Here is a 19,444-nt window from a genome sequence, read left to right on the forward strand (position 1 = left end):
CCCCAACCAAAAGACAAAGACTGGCTGAATGGATACAAAAACAAGACCCCTATATATGCTGTCTACAAGAGACCCACCTCAAAACAAAGGACACATACAGACTGAAAATGAAGGGCTGGAAAAAGATATTTCATGCAAATGGAGACCCAAAGAAAGCAGGAGTAGCAATACTCATATCAGGTTAAATAAACTTTGAAATAAAGGCTGTGAAAAGAGACAAAGAACACTACATAATGATCAAAAGATGAATCCAAGAAAAAGATATAACAATTATAAGTATATATGCACCCAACATAGGAGCACCACAATATGTAAGGCAAATGCTAACAAGTATGAAAGGGGAAATTAACAGTAACACAATAATAGTGGGAGATTTTAATACCCCACTCACACCTATGGATAGATCAACTAAACAGAAAATTTAACAAGGAAACGCACAAACCCCTTAAATGACACAATGGACCAGCTAAGACCTAATTGATATCTATAGGACATTTCACCCCAAAACAATTTTCAACTTCACTTTTCTCAAGGTGCCACCACAGAACATTCTCCAGAATAGATCACATCCTGGGGCCATAAATCTGGTTTCTTGGAAATTCAAAAAAATTGAAATCATTCCAGTCATCTTTTCTGACACAGTGCAGTAAGATTAGATCTCAATTACAGGAAAAAAATTGTTAAAAATTCAAACACATGGAGGCTAAATAACACGCTTCTGAATAACCAACAAATCATAGAAGAAATCAAAAAAGAAATCAAAATATGTGTAGAAATGAATGAAAATGAAAACACAATAACCCAAAACCTATGGGACACTGTAAAAGCAGTGCTAAGGGGAAGGTTCATAGCATTACAGGCTTACTTCAAGAAACAAGAGAAAAAAACCAAATAAATAACCTAACTCTACACCTAAAGCAATTAGAGAAGGAAGAAATGAAGAACCCCAGAGTTAGCAGAAGGAAAGAAATCTTAAAAATCAGGGCAGAAATAAATGCAAAAGAAACTAAAGACACCATAGCAAAAATCAACAAAGCTAAAAGCTGGTTTTTTTAAAAAATAAATAAAATTGACAAACCATTAGCAAGACTCATTAAGAAACAAAGAGAGAAGAACCAAATTAACAAAATTAGCAATGAAAATGGAGACATCACAACAGACAACACTGAAATACAAAGGATCATAAGAGACTACAACCAGCAGCTCTATGCCAATAAAATGGACAACTTGGAGGAAATGGACAAATTCTTAGAAAAGTATAACTTTCCAAAACTGAACCAGGAAGAAATAGAAGATCTTAACAGACCCATCACAAGGAAGGAAATCGAAACTGTCATCAAAAATCTTCCAGCAAACAAAAGCCCAGGACCAGATGGCTTCACAGCTGAATTCTACCAAAAATTTAGAGAAGAGCTAACACCTATCTTACTCAAACTCTTCCAGAAAATTGCAGATGAAGGTAAGCTTCCAAACTCATTCTATGAGGCCACCATCACCCTAATTCCAAAACCAGACAAAGATGCCACAAAAAAAGAAAACTACAGGCCAATATCACTGATGAACATAGATGCAAAAAATCCTTAACAAAATTCTAGCAAACAGAATCCAACAACATATTAAAAAAAATCATACACCATGACCAAGTGGGCTTTATCCCAGGAATGCAAGGATTCTTTAATATCCGCAAATCAATCAATGTAATACACCACATTAACAAATTGAAAGATAAAAACCATATGATTATCTCAATAGATGCAGAGAAAGCCTTTGACAAAATTCAACACTCATTTATGATTAAAACTCTCCAAAAAGCAGGAATAGAAGGAACATACCTCAACATAATAAAAGCTATATATGACAAACCCACAGCAAGCATCACCCTCAATGGTGAAAAATTGAAAGCATTTCCCCTGAAATCAGGAACAAGACAAGGGTGCCCACTCTCACCACTACTATTCAACATAGTGTTGGAAGTTCTGGCCACAGCAATCAGAGCAGAAAAAGAAGTAAAAGGAATCCAGATAGGAAAAGAAGAAGTAAAACTCTCACTGTTTGCAGATGACATGATCCTCTATATAGAAAACCCTAAAGACTCTACCAGAAAATTACTAGAGCTAATCAATGAATATAGTAAAGTTGCAGGATATAAAATTAACACACAGAAATCCCTTGCATTCCTATATACTAACAATGAAAAAACAGAAAGAGAAATTAAGGAAACAATACCATTCACCATTGCAACAAAAAGAATAAAATACTTAGGAGTATATCTACCTAAAGAAACAAAAGACCTATACATAGAAAACTATAAAACACTGATGAAAGAAATCAAAGAGGACACAAACAGATGGAGAAACATACCGTGTTCATGGATTGGAAGAATCAATATTGTCAAAATGGCTATTCTACCCAAAGCAATCTATAGATTCAATGCAATCCCTATCAAGCTACCAACGGTATTTTTCACAGAACTAGACCAAAGAATTTCACAATTTGTATGGAAATACAAAAAACCTCGAATAGCCAAAATAATCTTGAGAAAGAAGAATGGAACTGGAGGAATCAACCTGCCTGACTTCAGACTCTACTACAAAGCCACAGTCATCAAGACAGTATGGTACTGGCACAAAGACAGAAATATAGATCAATGGAACAGAATAGAAAGCCCAGAGATAAATCCACGAACCTATGGACACCTTATCTTTGACAAAGGAGGCAAGGATATACAATGGAAAAAAGACAACCTCTTTAACAAGTGGTGCTGGGAAAACTGGTCAACCACTTGTAAAAGAATGAAACTAGAACACTTTCTAACACCATACACAAAAATAAACTCAAAATGGATTAAAGATCTAAATGTAAGACCAGAAACTATAAAACTCCTAGAGGAGAACATAGGCAAAACACTCTCCGACATAAATCACAGCAAGATCCTCTATGACCCACCTCCCAGAATATTGGAAATAAAAGCAAAAATAAACAAATGGGACCTAATGAAACTTAAAAGCTTTTGCACAACAAAGGAAACTATAAGTAAGGTGAAAAGACAGCCCTCAGATTGGGAGAAAATAATAGCAAATGAAGAAACAGACAAAGGATTAATCTCAAAAATATACAAGCAACTCCTGCAGCTCAATTCCAGAAAAATAAATGACCCAATCAAAAAATGGGCCAAAGAACTAAACAGACATTTCTCCAAAGAAGACATACAGATGGCTAACAAACACATGAAAAGATGCTCAACATCACTCATTATCAGAGAAATGCAAATCAAAACCACAATGAGGTACCATTACACGCCAGTCAGGATGGCTGCTATCCAAAAGTCTACAAGCAATAAATGCTGGAGAGGGTGTGGAGAAAAGGGAACCCTCTTACACTGTTGGTGGGAATGCAAACTAGTACAGCCGCTATGGAAAACAGTGTGGAGATTTCTTAAAAAACTGGAAATAGAACTGCCATATGACCCAGCAATCCCACTTCTGGGCATACACACTGAGGAAACCAGATCTGAAAGAGACACGTGCACCCCAATGTTCATCGCAGCACTGTTTATAATAGCCAGGACATGGAAGCAACCTAGATGCCCATCAGCAGATGAATGGATAAGGAAGCTGTGGTACATATACACCATGGAATATTACTCAGCCGTTAAAAAGAATTCATTTGAACCAGTCCTAATGAGATGGATGAAACTGGAGCCCATTATACAGAGTGAAGTAAGCCAGAAAGATAAAGAACATTACAGCATACTAACACATATATATGGAATTTAGAAAGATGGTAACGATAACCCTATATGCAAAACAGAAAAAGAGACACAGAAATACAGAACAGACTTTTGAACTCTGTGGGAGAAGGTGAGGGTGGGATGTTTCAAAAGAACAGCATGTATACTATCTATGGTGAAACAGATCACCAGCCCAGGTGGGATGCATGAGACAAGTGCTCCGGCCTGGTGCACTGGGAAGACCCAGAGGAATCGGGTGGAGAGGGAGGTGGGAGGGGGGATCGGGATTGGGAATACATGTAAATCCATGGCTGATTCATATCAATGTATGACAAAACCCACTGGAAAAAAAAAAAAAAAAAAAAAAAAAAAAAAAGAAAGTATGGATATGGCAAATAAGCACCTGAAAAGATACTGAACATCATTTGCCATTACAGAAATATAAATGCAAATTAAAACAACAATGAGATACCAATAAACATCTATTAGAATGGATAAAATCCAAAAACCTGACAATACCAATTGCTGGCAAGGATGCAAAACAACAGGAACTTTTATTTTTGCTGGTGGGAATGCAAAATGGTACAGTCAATATGGAAGACAGGCAGTTTCTTACAAAGCTAGACATTTATCAAATGATTTAACAATCCTGCTCCTAGATATTTAACCCACAAAATGGAAATTTTATGTCCACACAAAAACCTGCACACTAATATTTGACAAGCTTTATTTATAATCATCAAAAACTGGACACAATCAAGATTTCATTCAATAGATGAAGAAAAAAACAAACAGTGATATTGTCCATAGAATGAAATGCTACTTAGTGACAAAAAGAAGTTAGCTATCAAATCACAAAAAGATATGGATGAATCTTAACTGTATACTGCTAAATTAAAGAACCCAATCTGAAAAGGTTACTTATGGAATGATTCCAACTTTACAACATTTGGAAAAGGTAAAGCTAGAAAGACAGTAAAAAGATCAGTGGTGGCTAGGGGTTTGGAGGAAGATGGGAGGGTTGAATGGATATTCACCCAGGGGATCTTTAAGGGTGGTAAAATCACTGTAAGATACCATAACAGTGATTACATGACACTACGCGTTTTTGGAAACCTGTAGCTTCACAGCACAGAGAGTGAACCTTAATGTACGAAAACTATCAAAAGATTATTTAGGATGCAATAAAATCCCAGGACAAAATACAGAATTTGGTAAAAACAATCTGTGTTACTGATGTACAAAATAATTTCACTGAAGAGGGCAGAGGGGAAAATGCTCACTTTAAGTAAACTGGAAATGAATAGAGTCTGCAATACTGGAGGCAATACAAATTGCATGTGAGCTTTTTACTCCAGTTGATTAGGTTATGTCCTCAAAAATTCTGATATCACTACACATGTATAGTAGAATTGAGCAATTAAGTAAATGGATGGCCAATGCTGAGAACCAGGTTTTTCACTGTTGGAATGTAGGTTACACATGAGCAAGAGGAAAAGTCTAGAATGATCCATGTGTTAATAAAGTCAGAGACATCAGTATGAACCTATATTTAGCTTAATATAGAAAGAGATGGTAATACATAGAAATATTTACAGATATGTGTATAAGAGGTTAGCATACACACAAATACTTCCTTTCTCAGAGGCAACAACTCCCCAATAGCAACAAGCTGATCAAGCATCCTGATCCGGTTTCTAAAATCATTCTCCAATAGGAGGAATCAGGGCTTCTCGGAGAAACAACTGATTTTCTAGGACTTTGTAGGAAATATAGAAAACGAATCTGAAGCATCTTATAGTGGCAGAAAGTAAGGAAGGGCACACAACAACAACAAAACTCACAAAGGAGGAAATACAACAAAGGGGCACAAAAGTCAACTGAAAGACCTCCCAATGGCCAAAGGTGGGAAACATTTGAGCAATAAAATAAAGTGGTATTGGATGATAATCCAAAGTATAAAACAAATATCCACATCTACAGTGATATAAAAAACAGGGAGACTAGATGAATGGGAGAATGAACCTGTATTCCCACACTGAATAATTCACAATAATTTATGTAAATTCTCTGCCATCAAGGAAGGGACACATAACATCCACACTCCTTAAGTATGAGATGTGCATAGTAACTTTCTTCCAAAGAAGATAGCATGGAAAAGGGGAAATATTGGGAAAATTTACAGTAGAGAAATATGACAAATATCAATACTCCCTGGCCAGGTGACCAAAGTTAATGTCAACAGTGATGTTATACTGATAATGTGATGTGATGTGATGAAAATGGCACTTTAACTCTGTGGTCTTCCTCCCAAGAACATACAACACAAATATAATCATGTGAAAACCATGACATAAGTCACAACTGCTAGAAATTCTATAAAATACCTGACCAGTACTCCTCAAAACTGCCAAGGTCAACAAAAACAAGAAAGTTTGAGAAAGTGCATAGCCCAGAGTAGCTTAAGGAGACATGAGGACTAAATGCAATGTGGTATCCTGAAAGGGATCTTAGAATAGGAAAAGGACATTAGGTAAAAACTACATATCTGAATAAAGTATGAACTTTAGTTAATAATAATATATCAATATCAGTTCATTAATTTTAACAAATGTACCATACTAGTCTTAATAAAAGGGAAACTGGTTGTGGGTATATGGAAAATCTCTGTACTTTCTTCATATTTTTCCTATAAATCCAAAACTGCTAAAATTAAAAATCAACTTTATGAAAACTCTAGATTAAAAAGAGAAACAAACACTTAATAAAATTAGAAGTAAGAAATGGGGCATATAAATAACAAGAAGGAGAATTATCATTTTTAAACACTAATGGAAACTTTAAAATCTCAGTGACGTGGACATACTGTCAAAATTGACTCCAGAAAACTAGTAAACTGAAATACAATAGTAAATATGAAAGACACTGAAAAGAGTCAGAGAATTGCCTCCAAGAAATTATTTGAACCAGATGGTTTTTTCCAGTGAAATCTTTCAAATTTTTAGGGAACAGAAAATCCCCATGTTATATAAACTGTTTCAAAGCATGGAAATAAATGGACAGCTAGCTCCATTCATTTTATGAAGTTAACATAGCCTGTAAAAGCATACACACAACCACTACTAACCCCACCACTACCTGCTAGCCGACGACATACATACACATGGGCACACCCACACATATACACATACACACACAAAGAGCTAATCTCACTTATCAATATAGTTGTGAAAATTCTGAATAAATTCAACCATTCATATCTGGTACTAAATTAAAAGAATAATCCTCCACAACCAAGAAATTCATTGACCTAGTAACAAAAGAGTAATTTAGTAATTAAATCTATTACTTTTGAAACATTAGTTTGTCAAGAAGAAAAACTTTACAATAATTTAAAATAGATATTGAAATACATTGCCTAAATCTCAACACTTAAGTCTTTACAAAGTTCTCAGAATAGGAATAATCATTGAAAGAACAAAAAAAAATTTGTATTATTTTCAGGTGATCATAAACTAACAAAACTCAAAGCAGACAACTAAAAATAATTAGGATAAATAAAATAATTATCACCGAGGGCCTGAGAAAATCAAACAGTAAGGCAGAGAGGGCAAATCTTCCTTTCCTCTACATTTTAGTTCCACTCAAGCCTTCAACTAACTGGATGATGACCACCCACAATCTGGAGAGTAATACCCTCCACTCAGTCTACTAATTCAAATGCTAGTCTCTTCCAGAAACACGCTCACAGATACACCCAGAAATAATCTTTAAACAGACATCTGGGCATCTTGTGATCCAGCCAAGTTGACACATACAATTAGCCATCACAGACACTGGGGGACAATGAAACCATCAGCCAAGATAGAGAAAATATACAAAAGAAGGAATGGGACGTAAGGAGAGGGAGAGGACAGCCAACAGGGAATAATGAAGCCAGTAAAAATGTTACTATCTGATGACTGGTCAACTGTGTCAGATGCTACAGAGATATCAAATAGGATAAAAAACAGGTAAGTTTTTTCCTAGTAAGTCACTAGATTTAGAAGTTAGGAGGACCACTGATAAAGTAGTTTCTGTAGTGTGATAAAAGAAAATACAGTTGGGAAGTAAATGGAAGTTGACCAGGTAGCACTAGTAGGTGTAGACTATTCGCTCAAGAAATCTGACCCTAAGAGAGGAGGGAAACAGAGTGGTACCTGTTTGGGAGTATCATGAAGAACCAATGGAGGAGGTTTTATATGCATGTTTAGTTGATTTGGGGCTTCCCTCATGGCTCAGCTGGTAAAAGAATCCGCTTGCAATGCGGGTGACCTGGGTTCAATCCCTGGGTTGGAAAGATCCCCTGGAGAAGGGAAAGACTACCCACTCCAGTATTCTGGCCGGGAGGATTCCATGGACTGTATAGTCTGTGGGGTCACAGAGAGTCAGACACGACTGAGTGACTTTCGGTTAGTTGATTTGAGGGCTCTTTGATTCTGTTTTACGGTCAAAAGATTTAAATGTGGTGAACTGAAGGGAAGGACCCAGAGGAGATGAAAGAGATGAAGGTGGTAAGAGACAGAAAAATTGATGGGTCAGGAGCCAGGGGCAGGGTGAAAGGCACAGGATATTACTGACTTCAGCCTTGGAGAAAAAGAGCACGCATCCTCATTTAAGGGAAGAGGGAAGAGGGTGGAGAAGCACAGTCAGTGCAGTTTAAAGGCAGAAAGCAAGAATGGACCCACCCAGTTAGTCCATTTTCTCTGAGCACTAAGACTGCTTGGGCTAAGGGCCTGGAGAAGAGGACTGGAGGTTAAGCTCACAGTCATAACTCAGAAGAGCTATATTGGAGAATGTAAGAGAAACTGCTAAGCTATACTGAGAAGCCAACAGAGGTTAAAAAACAAAAGACTCCTTAGTTATACCAGTCAGCACAGTTATGTGATTTTTCTCCCCAAGTCCTCTGCCAATCAGAGCAGAAAGAAAATACCAAATTTTCTTGGAATATTTCATCTTAACATCCAAGAGTAGAAGCAACAATTTCCTGAATTTCACAGAAAAGCACTTTAAAAGAGGTATTTGCAAATTTTGAGAAACCTGACTAAAATGTCACTGTTTTGTGCTTACACAAACTTGTACATTTCGAGCTGGAAACACAAGTCACAAATGTGACAGAGGCAAAAAAGAATAACCTTTGTCCAAAACACCGGTAGCAAACAATCCTATCACTAGATATATTTGTCTCAGAGAGTAATGAATTTTATCTCTATCCACCAGATAAATGCTACAAACTAAGGGAAAACTCCTGGTTCGGTAATTTCATATTTCTCTAGAAAAACTTTAAAGTGATCCTTCAAAAATGTGGTGAGACAGACTTTTAAAATATTTCTGGGACATCTAGAAAGTACAATACTATCTCTTTCAAAACCTCAGTACTTGAGGTTATTCTCTCTGGTTTATAAAGCTAAAATATGGTTTAAAAAATTTAATTTAATGTGGCTTTTATCTTTCTGTTAAAGTCCTCATTTGTGTTTAGTACCTGTAAAAAATACACTAGTACTTTTCTTTTTGCTGTTGCTTATTTGTGATGTTAGAAAGGGACATTTCTAACATTTTCTATGCATTTTATGTTTTGGGGGCTGGAAAACAGGTTGGAAATTTCCATTCTGCCACTAGCCCAAAGTCCTTTGAGTTACTCTTAAGTAAGAAGTTAAGGAAATGACCCGGGAAAATAAAGAATACACATTCTAAGATTTTTCCCTTAGTTTAAAGGGGAAAAATTAAAAGAATGGTAAATAGTAGGTTTGGATATTTGTAAATGTGTGTTTAAAGTTCAAGTCTAAATAAGCCTGGCTCTAAATTCTTCAAGAGGTACTCTTAAAGCACTATTTTAACTAGATGCCGCCACCTGCTGGACAGTTTACAAGGGTTTTGAGCTTTCCTGGTACAAAAAAATGACCGTGGAGGAAAACAGAGCAAAATGTTTCTTGTTTTCATAATAAGCTTTACAGGAAGACTTTACTTTAAATTTTATGGCTATACATAGGTTTGATCAAAATAATTGCTTAAGTTTTAAATTTTTACATTTTTAATTAAGAGGGGGTAGTTGAAGTTCAGAGAATAATCTGGGAAAGAAACCACCCTCAGGATAGAACAGATATAAGCAGTGTCACACCATTTCATGATATGAGGCTATGCTGTAATAGAAATATAAGATGGCCAAAATTAGTGTCATGTGGTCAAATCAGACTCTTGCATTTCTGTTCATTTCTTTCACACATGCTAATAACACATTTCATAAACTGAAGATTCCAAAAGTTACCTCTTTTGGAATAAGCTAATAATTTATGTTATATAAAATGTTTTAAAATGTATAATTAGGCTTATAACATAATCTACAGTAAACGGTGGCTTCCCAGGTGGCGCTAGTGGTAAAGAATTCGACTGCTAATGCAGGAGATGTAAGAGACATGGGTTCAATCCCCAGGTCAGGAAGATCCTCGGAGAAGGGAATGGCTACCCACTCCAGTATTCTTGCCTGGAGAATTCCATGGACAGAGGAGCCTGGTGGGCTATAGTCCATGGGGTCACAAAGAGTCAGACACTTAGCACATACTAAATGCCATCTCTTTTGGATTTTAAGATTTTCAAAAATCAGATATGTGTGACTACTGAATACATGTCTATGATGTAAAGAGCCAGCAAGAAGCTTCATTAAGAAATTCTCCTCCTATAAAAGACTAGTCATCAAAACAATCTAATTAAATCTGAAGAACAAGGAATACAACAATAATGTCTCTTTGTTCTGGTGATCTGGTCAAGCGTGATCTAATCAAGACAGACGACAGCAAGAATGAAGAACAACAGACACTTGGCTTACCCAAAAGTGTCTTTGATCCCATTTCCTTTTATACTGACCTACTTTTACATCTTATCTGTTCTGCACACAACAAACACTGCCAATACATAATAATCAATTAAGAATTCAAAATCTAAAAATTGAAACTTTGAAATAATATTTAAAGCAGTGACTTTCTCTGGCTCTAGCTTCTAAGCCTCTGGTAACTTCAACTTTCAGCTCATGAAGTCTAACAAGATTCCGTGTTAGAATATCAGTGTTAATGTAAACGTCTAAGGGTCTACAGTAGTCACGTAACTCCAGAGATACAACTGTGAACTCCACGTTGTCGTTGTTGTTCTTCAGTTGTTCAATCGTGTCCGACTCTGTGACCCCATGGACTGCAGCACACCAGGCCTCCCTGTACCTCACAATCTCCTGGACCTTACTCAAACTCATGTCCATTGAGTCGGTGATGCCATCCAACCATCTCATCCTCTATCATCCCCCTCTCCCCCTGCCTTCAATCTTTCCCAGCATCAGGGTCTAGTCTACTGAGTCAGGTCTTTGCATCAGGTAGCCAAAGTATTAGCACTTCAGCTTCACCATCAGTCCTTCCAATGAATAATCAGGGTTGATTTCCTTTAGGATTGACTTAACCAAATAGACCTGCCATGGGCTTTAAAAATTAAATGTATTTGATAGCTCAAATTTGTGAAGAAAGGCCAGATGAAAACAAAAGTCTTGCCCTCTAGGACCAAAAGCTCACTCAGTAGTGAACCCTGTGACTGAAAAGGCTGATGTTAAAAGGCTGCCATGGATTCCCTTATGGAGTGGCCTAAAGTCCCTGCTCCAGAGTTAAGCACAGCAAGTGTGGCCTCTTAGAAATGCCTCAGTGGAGAAATCAGCATTTAACTCTTGCATTATAGAATACAGATTTTTATCATTGTTGTTCAGTCGCAAAGTCGTGTCCAACTCTTCGCAAACCCACTGACTGTAGCACGCCAGGCTCCTCTGTCCTCCACTATCTCCTGGAGTTTGCTCAAATTCATGTCCATTTAGTCAGCAATGCTATTTAACCATCTCATCTTCTGCTGCCCCCGTCTCCTTTTGCCTTCAACCTTTTCCTACCTAACAGCAAAGGAAACCATCAACAAAATGAAAAGACAACCTACAGACTGGGGGAACATATTTGCCAACAATGTGACCCACAAGGGCTTAACTTCCAAAATGTACGAACAGCTCATACAATTCAACAGCAAAAAAACAAACAACCCAATGAAAAAATGAACAGAAGACCTCAACAGACTTGTCTCCGAAGAAGATATACAGATGGCCAATAGGCATATGAAAAGATGTTCCATTACATCACTAATTACTAGAGAAATGCAATTGAAAACCATAATGAAGTATCACCTCACACCATTCAGAATGGCCATTATCAGAAAGTCTACAAATAATAAATGCAGGAGAAGGTGTGGAGAAAAAGGAACTCTCCTACACTGTTGGTGGGGATGCAAATTGGGTCAGCCACTATGGAGAACAATAGGGAGTTTCCTATAAAAACTAAAAATAGAACTAACATATAAGCCCGCAATCCCACTCCTGGAAGCCCTACTCAGAGCCAGTCTAATGCCCAAGCAATACTATATGACCAATTTAGATGATGTAGGTTAAGGATTTCAAAAGTGTCTTGCCAAAAAATACCAACTCTTCCCAATCACTAAACCATTCATTACTAAGAAGGTTAAAATAAGTTACATGATTCTTCTTTTGTAGAAGAAGAAAAAGAAAAGAAGGAAGAGGAGGAGGCAAATCACAATATACAGTTGATCCTTGAATAATGTAAGTTTAAATTGCACAGGTTGACTTATACACAAATTTTCCTCAATAAATGTGTACTACAGTACCACACAATCCTTGATTGGTTGAATCCACAGATTTAAATTGAAGAAAGGGGGGAAAACCACTAGACCATTCAGGTATGACCTAAATCAAATCCCTTATGATTATATAGTGGAAGTGAGAAATAGATTTAAGGGACTAGTTCTGATAGACAGTGCCAGATGAACTATGGGTGGAGGTTCATGACATTGCACAGGAGACTGGGATTAAGACCATCCCCAAGAAAAAGAAATGAAAAAAGGCAAAATGGCTGTCTGAGGAGGCCTTACAAATAGCTGTGAAAAGAAGAGAAGCGAAAAACAAAGGAGAAAAGGAAAGATAAAAGCATCTGAATGCAGAGTTCCAAAGAATAGCAAGGAGAGATAAGAAAGCCTTCCACAGTGATCAATACAAATAGAGGAAAACAATAGAATGGGAAAGACGAGAGATCTCTTCAAAAAAATTAGAGATACCAAGGGAACATTTCATACAAAGATGGGCTCATTAAAGGACAGAAATGGTATGGACCTAACAGAAGCAGAAGATGTTAAGAAGGTGGCAAGAATACACAGAAGAACTGTACAAAAAAGATCTTCATGACCCAGATAATCACAATGGTGTGATCACTCACCAAGAGCCAGACATCCTGGAATGTGAAGTCAAGTGGGCCTTAGGAAGCATCACTACGAACAAAGCTAGAGGAGGTGATGGAACTCCAGTTGAGCTATTTCAAATCCTAAAAGATGATGCTGTGAAAGTGCTGCACTCAATATGTCAGCAAATTTGGAAAACTCAGCAGTGGCCACAGGACTGGAAAAGGTCAGCTTTCATTCCAATCCCAAAGAAAGGCAATGCCAAAGAATGCTCAAACAACTGTGCAATTGAACTCATCTCACACGCTAGTAAATCTCAAAATTCTCCAAGTCAGGCTTCAGCAATACGTGAACTGTGAACCTGCAGGTGTTCAAGCTGATTTTAGAAAAGGCAGAGGAACCAGAGATCAAATTGCCAACATCCGCTGGATCATCAAAAAAAACAAGAGAGTTCCAGATAAAAATCTATTTCTGCTTTATTGACTGTGCCAAAGGCTTTGACTGTGTGGATCACAATAAACTGTGGAAAATTCTGAAAGAGATGGGAATATCAGGCCACCTGACCTGCTTCTTGAGAAACCTGTATGCAGGTCAGGAAGCAACAGTCAGAACTGGACATGGAAAAACAGACTGGTCCCAAACAGGAAAACGAGTACATTAAGGCTGTATATCGTCACCCTCCTTATTTAACTTACAAGAAGAGTACATTATGAGACAATGCTGGGCTGGAAGAAGCACAAGCTGGAATCAGAATTGCCAGGAGAAATATCAATTAACCTCAGATATGCAAGATGGCACCACCCTTATGGCAGAAAGTGAAGAACTAAAGAGCCTCTTGATGAAAGTGAAAGAGGAGAGTGACAAAGTTGGCTTTAAGCTCAACATTCAGAAAACTAAGATCATGGCATCCGGTCCCATCACTTCATGGCAAATAGATGGGGAAAGAGGGGAAACAGTAGAAACAGTGGCTGACTTTATTTTGGGGGGCTCCAAAATCACTGCAGATGGTGATTGCAGCCATGAAATTAAAAGATGTTTACTCCTTGGAAGGAAAGTTATGACCAACCTAGATAGCATATTAAAAAGCAGACAAAAAAAAAAAAAAAAGCAGAGACATTACTTTGCCAACAAAGGTCCATCTAGTCAAGGTTATGGTTTTTCCAGTGGTCATGTATGGATGTGTGAGTTGGACTGTGAAGAAAGCTGAGCACCGAAAAATTGATGCTTTTGAACTGTGGTGTTGGAGAAGACTCTTGAGAATTCCTTAGACTGCAAGGAGATCCAACCAGTTCATCCTAAAGGAGATCAGTCCTGGGTGTTCATTGGAAGGACTGATGCTGAAGCTGAAACTCCAGTACTTTGGCCACCTGATGTGAAGAGTTGACTCATTTGAAAAGACTCTGATGCTGGGAGGGATTGGGGGCAGGAGGAGAAGGGGACAACAGAGGATGAGATGATTGGATGGCATCACCGACTCGATGGATATGAGTTTGAGTAAACTCCAGGAGTTGGTGATGGACAGGGAGGCCTGGCGCGCTGCGATTCATGGGGTAGCAAAGAGTCAGACACGACTGACAGACTGAACTGAACTGAAATGAAAATGCCACTGGAAAAACCTTTACAGTGGAAGGTGAAAGGTCCCCTAATGAAGAGTATACTTGGGAGGAGGATCCTTTGGCTGGTATAATTCCTCGTACTCTTCATCAGATTTTTGAGAAACTTACTGATAATGGTATTGAATTTTCAGTGAAAGTGTCGCTATTGGAAATCTATAATAAAGAGCTCTTTGATCTCCTTAATCCGTCTTCTGATGTTTCTGAGAGACTGCAGATGTTTGATGATCCCCGTAGCAAGAGGGGAGTGATAATCAAAGGTTTAGAAAAAATTACAGTACACAACAAGGATGAAGTCTATCAAATTTTGGAGAAGGGGACAGCAAAAAGGACAACTGCAGCAACTTTGATGAACGCCTACGAAGTCCATCCCACTCAGTTTTCTGTTACAATACATATGAAAGAAACTACAGTTGATGGAGAGGAGCTTGTTAAAATTGGAAAGCTGAACTTGGTTGATCTTGCAGGCAGTGAGAACATTGGCCGCTCTGGAGCAGTTGAAAAGAGAGCTCAGGAAGCTGGAAATATCAGTCAGTCCCTGTTGACTCTGGAAAGGGTTATCATTGCTCTTGTAGAAAGAACACCTCATGTTCCTTATTGAGAATTTAAACTGACTAGAATCCTCCAGGACTCTCTTGGGGGATGTACAAGAACATCTGTCATTGCAACAGTTTCTCCTGCATCTCTCAATCTGGAGGAAACTCTAAGTACATTGGAATATGCTCATAGAGCAAAGAACCTACTCAGTAAGCCTGAGGTTATCCAGAAACTCACCAAGAAAGCTCTGATTAAGGAATATACAGAAGAGATAGAGCGTCTGAAACGGGATCTTGCAGCAACTCATGAAAAAAATGGAGTGTACATTACTGAAGAAAATTTTAGAGCTATGAGTGGAAAACTAACTGTTCAAGAGGGAGAAATTGTAGAATTGGTTGAAAAAATTGCTGCTGTTGAGGAAGAGCTAAATAGGGTTACAGAATTGTTTATGGATAGTAAAAATGAACTTAACCAGTGCAAATCTGACCTGCAAAGTAAGACACAAGAACTTGAAACCACTCAAAGACATATGCAGGAAACGAAATTACAGCTTGTTGAAGAAGAATATATCACCTCGGCTTTGGAAAGTACTGAGGAGAGACTTCATGATGCTGCCAACAGGTTGCTTAACACAGCTAAAGAAACTACAAAAGATGTATTTGGTCTCCATTCTAAACTGGATCATAAGAAAGCAGTTGATCAGCATAACGCAGAAGCTCAAGGTGTTTTTGGCAAAAACTTGAATAGTCTGTTTAATAATATGGAAGAATTAATTAAGGATGGCAGCACGAAACAAAAGGCCATGCTAGAAGTTCACAAGACCTTGTTTGGTACCCTGCTGACATCCAGTGTCTCTGCATTAGACACTGTTACTGCAGCAGCACTTGGATCTCTCACATCGACTCCAGAAAATGTGTCTGCACTTGTTTCTCAGATGTCTAGTATGATATTGAAAGAACAGTCGTTAGCAGCAGAAAGTAAAACTGTACTTCAGGAATTGATTAATGTACTTAAGACTGATCTCCTCAGTTCACTGGGAAACAGCTTTAACCCCCACTGTGGCATCTATACTGGAAATCAATAGTCAACTGAAGAATATTTTCAAGACTTCGTCGATTGTGGCTAATAGAAGATCAGAAGAAGGAAATGGATGGCTTTCTTAGTACACTGTAACAATATACATGAACTAAACGAAAATACAGTTTCTTCCTTGGCTGAATCACAGAAGGTGTGTGAAAACTTAACTGAAGATGTGAAAAAAGCAAAGAAAATCCATTCACAGGAACTTTACCAGTTAATCAGTCTTTGGGAGGAGAGATTCTGTGACTTGGAGGAAAAGTGTAAAAACATCCAGAAACCAGTTAGCAGTGTTCAAGAAAATACAGAGCAAACGCAGGAAACTATGAAACAGGAAGATCTGGTTCCTTCAGAAAATTGCAAACAAAATCTCTCTCCTCGGACCGCGCAGGAAGAAGCCTGGCAGCAAAGCCTAGCGCTCGGAACCCTGCAAGCTCGCCCTGCCTGCGTCTCGCCACCACCTGGGTGTTCTTCCCCTTTTCGTCTTTCTTCTTCGCAGATGGATTCGGCTGGGGCGCTGATGACAGTCCTTTGGGAGGGTGGGGTCATGGACTCGGGGGCCTTGGGGTATGGAGCAGCTCTGCGGCCGGCGTAGGCCTCCCCTGCCTGGTGCTGGCATGCCCGCGGGGGTCGCTGTCGCCCGGGAACCGTGGCTGGCCGTGGCGTCTGCCCCGCGCTGGCCCGAGCCTTCCAGTTGCGGGCCTGGTCTCCGTCCCAAGCCCAGGAAACCGAGCAACCACTCAGCGCCTCACTTTTTTTTTACTTTACAATATTGTATTGGTTTTGCCGTACATGGACTTGAAGCCGCCATGAGGGTACATGTATTCCCCATCCTAACCCCCCTCCAACCTACCTCCCTATCCCATCCCTCTGGGTCATCCCAGTGCACCAGCCCCAAGCACCCGGTATCATGCATCAAACCTGGACTGGCGATTCATTTCACATATGGTATTTTACATGCTTCAATGCCATTCTCCCATATTATCCCGCCCTCGCCCTCTCCCACAGAGTCCAAAAGACTGTTCTATACATCTGTGTCTCTTTTGCTGTCTTGCATATAGGGTTATCGTTACCTTCTTTCTAAATTCCATATATATGCATTAGTGTACTGTATTGGTGTTCTTTCTGGCTTACTTCACTCCTTATAATAGGCTCCAGTTTCATCCACCTCTTTAGAACTGATTCAAATGTATTCTTTTTAGTGGCTGAGTAATATTCCATTGTGTATATGTACCACAGCTTCCTTATCCATTCATCTGCTGATGGGCATCTAGGTTGCTTCCATGTCCTGGCTATTATAAACAGTGCTGCGATGAACATTGGGGTGCACGTGTCTCTTTCAGATCTGGTTTCCTCAGTGTGTATGCCCAGAAGTGGGATTGCTGGGTCATATGGCAGTTCTATTTCCAGTTTTTTAAGGAATCTCCACACTGTTCTCTATAGTGGCTGTACTAGTTTGCATTCCCACCAACAGTGTAAGAGGGTTCCCTTTTCTCCACACCCTCTCCAGCATTTATTGCTTATAGACTTTTGGATAGCAGCCATTCTGACTGGCGTGAAACCATACCTCATTGTGGTTTTGATTTGCATTTCTCTGATAATGAGTGATGTTGAGCATCTTTTCATGTGTTTGTTAGCCATCTGTATGTCTTCTTTGGAGAAATGTCTGTTTAGTTCTTTGGCCCACTTTTTGATTGGGTTATTTTTCTGGAATTGAGCTTCAGGAGTTGCTTGTATATTTTTGAGATTAATTCTTTGTCCATTACTTTGTTTGCTATTATTTTCTCCCATTCTGAAGGCTGTCTTTTCACCTTGCTTATAGTTTCCTTTGTTGTGCAGAAGCTTTTAATTTTAATTAGGTCCTGTTTATTTTTGCTTTTATTTCCAATATCTGGGAGGTGGGTCATAGAGGATCCTGCTGTGGTTTATGTCGGAGAGTGTTTTGCCTATGTTTTCCTCTAGGAGATTAAGAGTTTCTGGTCTTACATTTAGATCTTTAATCCATTTTGAGTTTATTTTTGTGTATGGTGTTAGAAAGTGTTCTAGTTTCATTCTTTTACCAGTGGTTGACCAGTTTTCCCAGCACTTGTTAAAGAGATTATCTTTTCTCCATTGTATATTCTTGCCTCCTTTGTCAAAGATAAGGTGTCCATAGGTGCGTGGATTTATCTCTGGGCTTTCTATTCTGTTCCATTGATCTATATTTCTGTCTTTGTGCCAGTACCATACTGTCTTGATGACTGTGGCTTTGTAGTAGAGACTGAAGCCAGGCAGGTTGATTCCTCCAGTTCCATTCTTCTTTCTCAAGATTACCTTGGCTATTCGAGGTTTTTTGTATTTCCATACAAATTGTGAAATTATTTGTTCTAGTTCTGTGAAAAATACCGTTGGTAGCTTGATATGGATTGCACTGAATCTATAGATTGCTTTGGGTAGTATACTCATTTTCACTGTATTGATTCTTCTGATTCATGAGCACGGTATATTTCTCCATCTATTTGTGTCCTCTTTGATTTCTTTCACCAGTGTTTTATAGTTTTCTATATTTAGGTCTTTTGTTTCTTTAGGTAGATATATTCCTAAGTATTTTATTCTTTTCGTTGCAATGGTGAATGGAATTGTTTCCTTAATTTCTCTATTTTCTCATTGTTAGTGTATAGGAATGCAAGGGATTTCTCTGTGTTAATTTTATATTCTGCAACTTTACTATATTCATTGATTAGCTCTAGTCATTTTCTGGTAGAGTCTCTAGGGTTTTCTATGTAGAGGATCATGTCATCTGCAAATAGCAAGAGTTTTACTTCTTCTTTTCCAATATAGATTCCTTTTATTTCTTATTCTGCTCTGACTGCTCTGGCCAAAACTTCCAAAACTATGCTGAATAGTTGTGGTGAGAGCAGGCGCTTTTGTCTTGTTCCTGACTTGAGGGGAAATGCTTTCAATTTTTCACCATTGAGGGTGATGCTTGCTGTGGGTTTGTCATATATAGCTTTTATTATGTTGAGGTATGTTCCTTCTATTCCTGCTTTCTGGATTGTTTTTATCATAAATGGATGTTGAATTTTGTCAAAGGCTTTCTCTGCATCTATTGAGATAATCATATGGTTTTTATTTTTCAATTTGTTAATGTGGTGTATTAAATTGATTGATTTGCAGATACTGAAGAATCCTTGCATCCCTGGGATAAAGC

General features: G+C 38.4%; 1 protein-coding gene and 1 pseudogene across 1 annotated transcript in view; one reads left to right on the forward strand and one right to left on the reverse strand.

The window, feature by feature from the left end:
* LOC122444281 (fibrous sheath-interacting protein 1-like) overlaps positions 1–19,444 on the reverse strand; it is a 101,605-nt gene that overhangs the window by 53,298 nt on the left and 28,863 nt on the right. The window lies entirely within an intron of this gene.
* Positions 14,627–16,849, forward strand: LOC122443987 (annotated as a pseudogene).

This window comes from Cervus canadensis, chromosome 6 (assembly GCF_019320065.1).
Source record: "Cervus canadensis isolate Bull #8, Minnesota chromosome 6, ASM1932006v1, whole genome shotgun sequence".
Classification (NCBI taxonomy): Eukaryota; Metazoa; Chordata; class Mammalia; order Artiodactyla; family Cervidae; genus Cervus; species Cervus canadensis.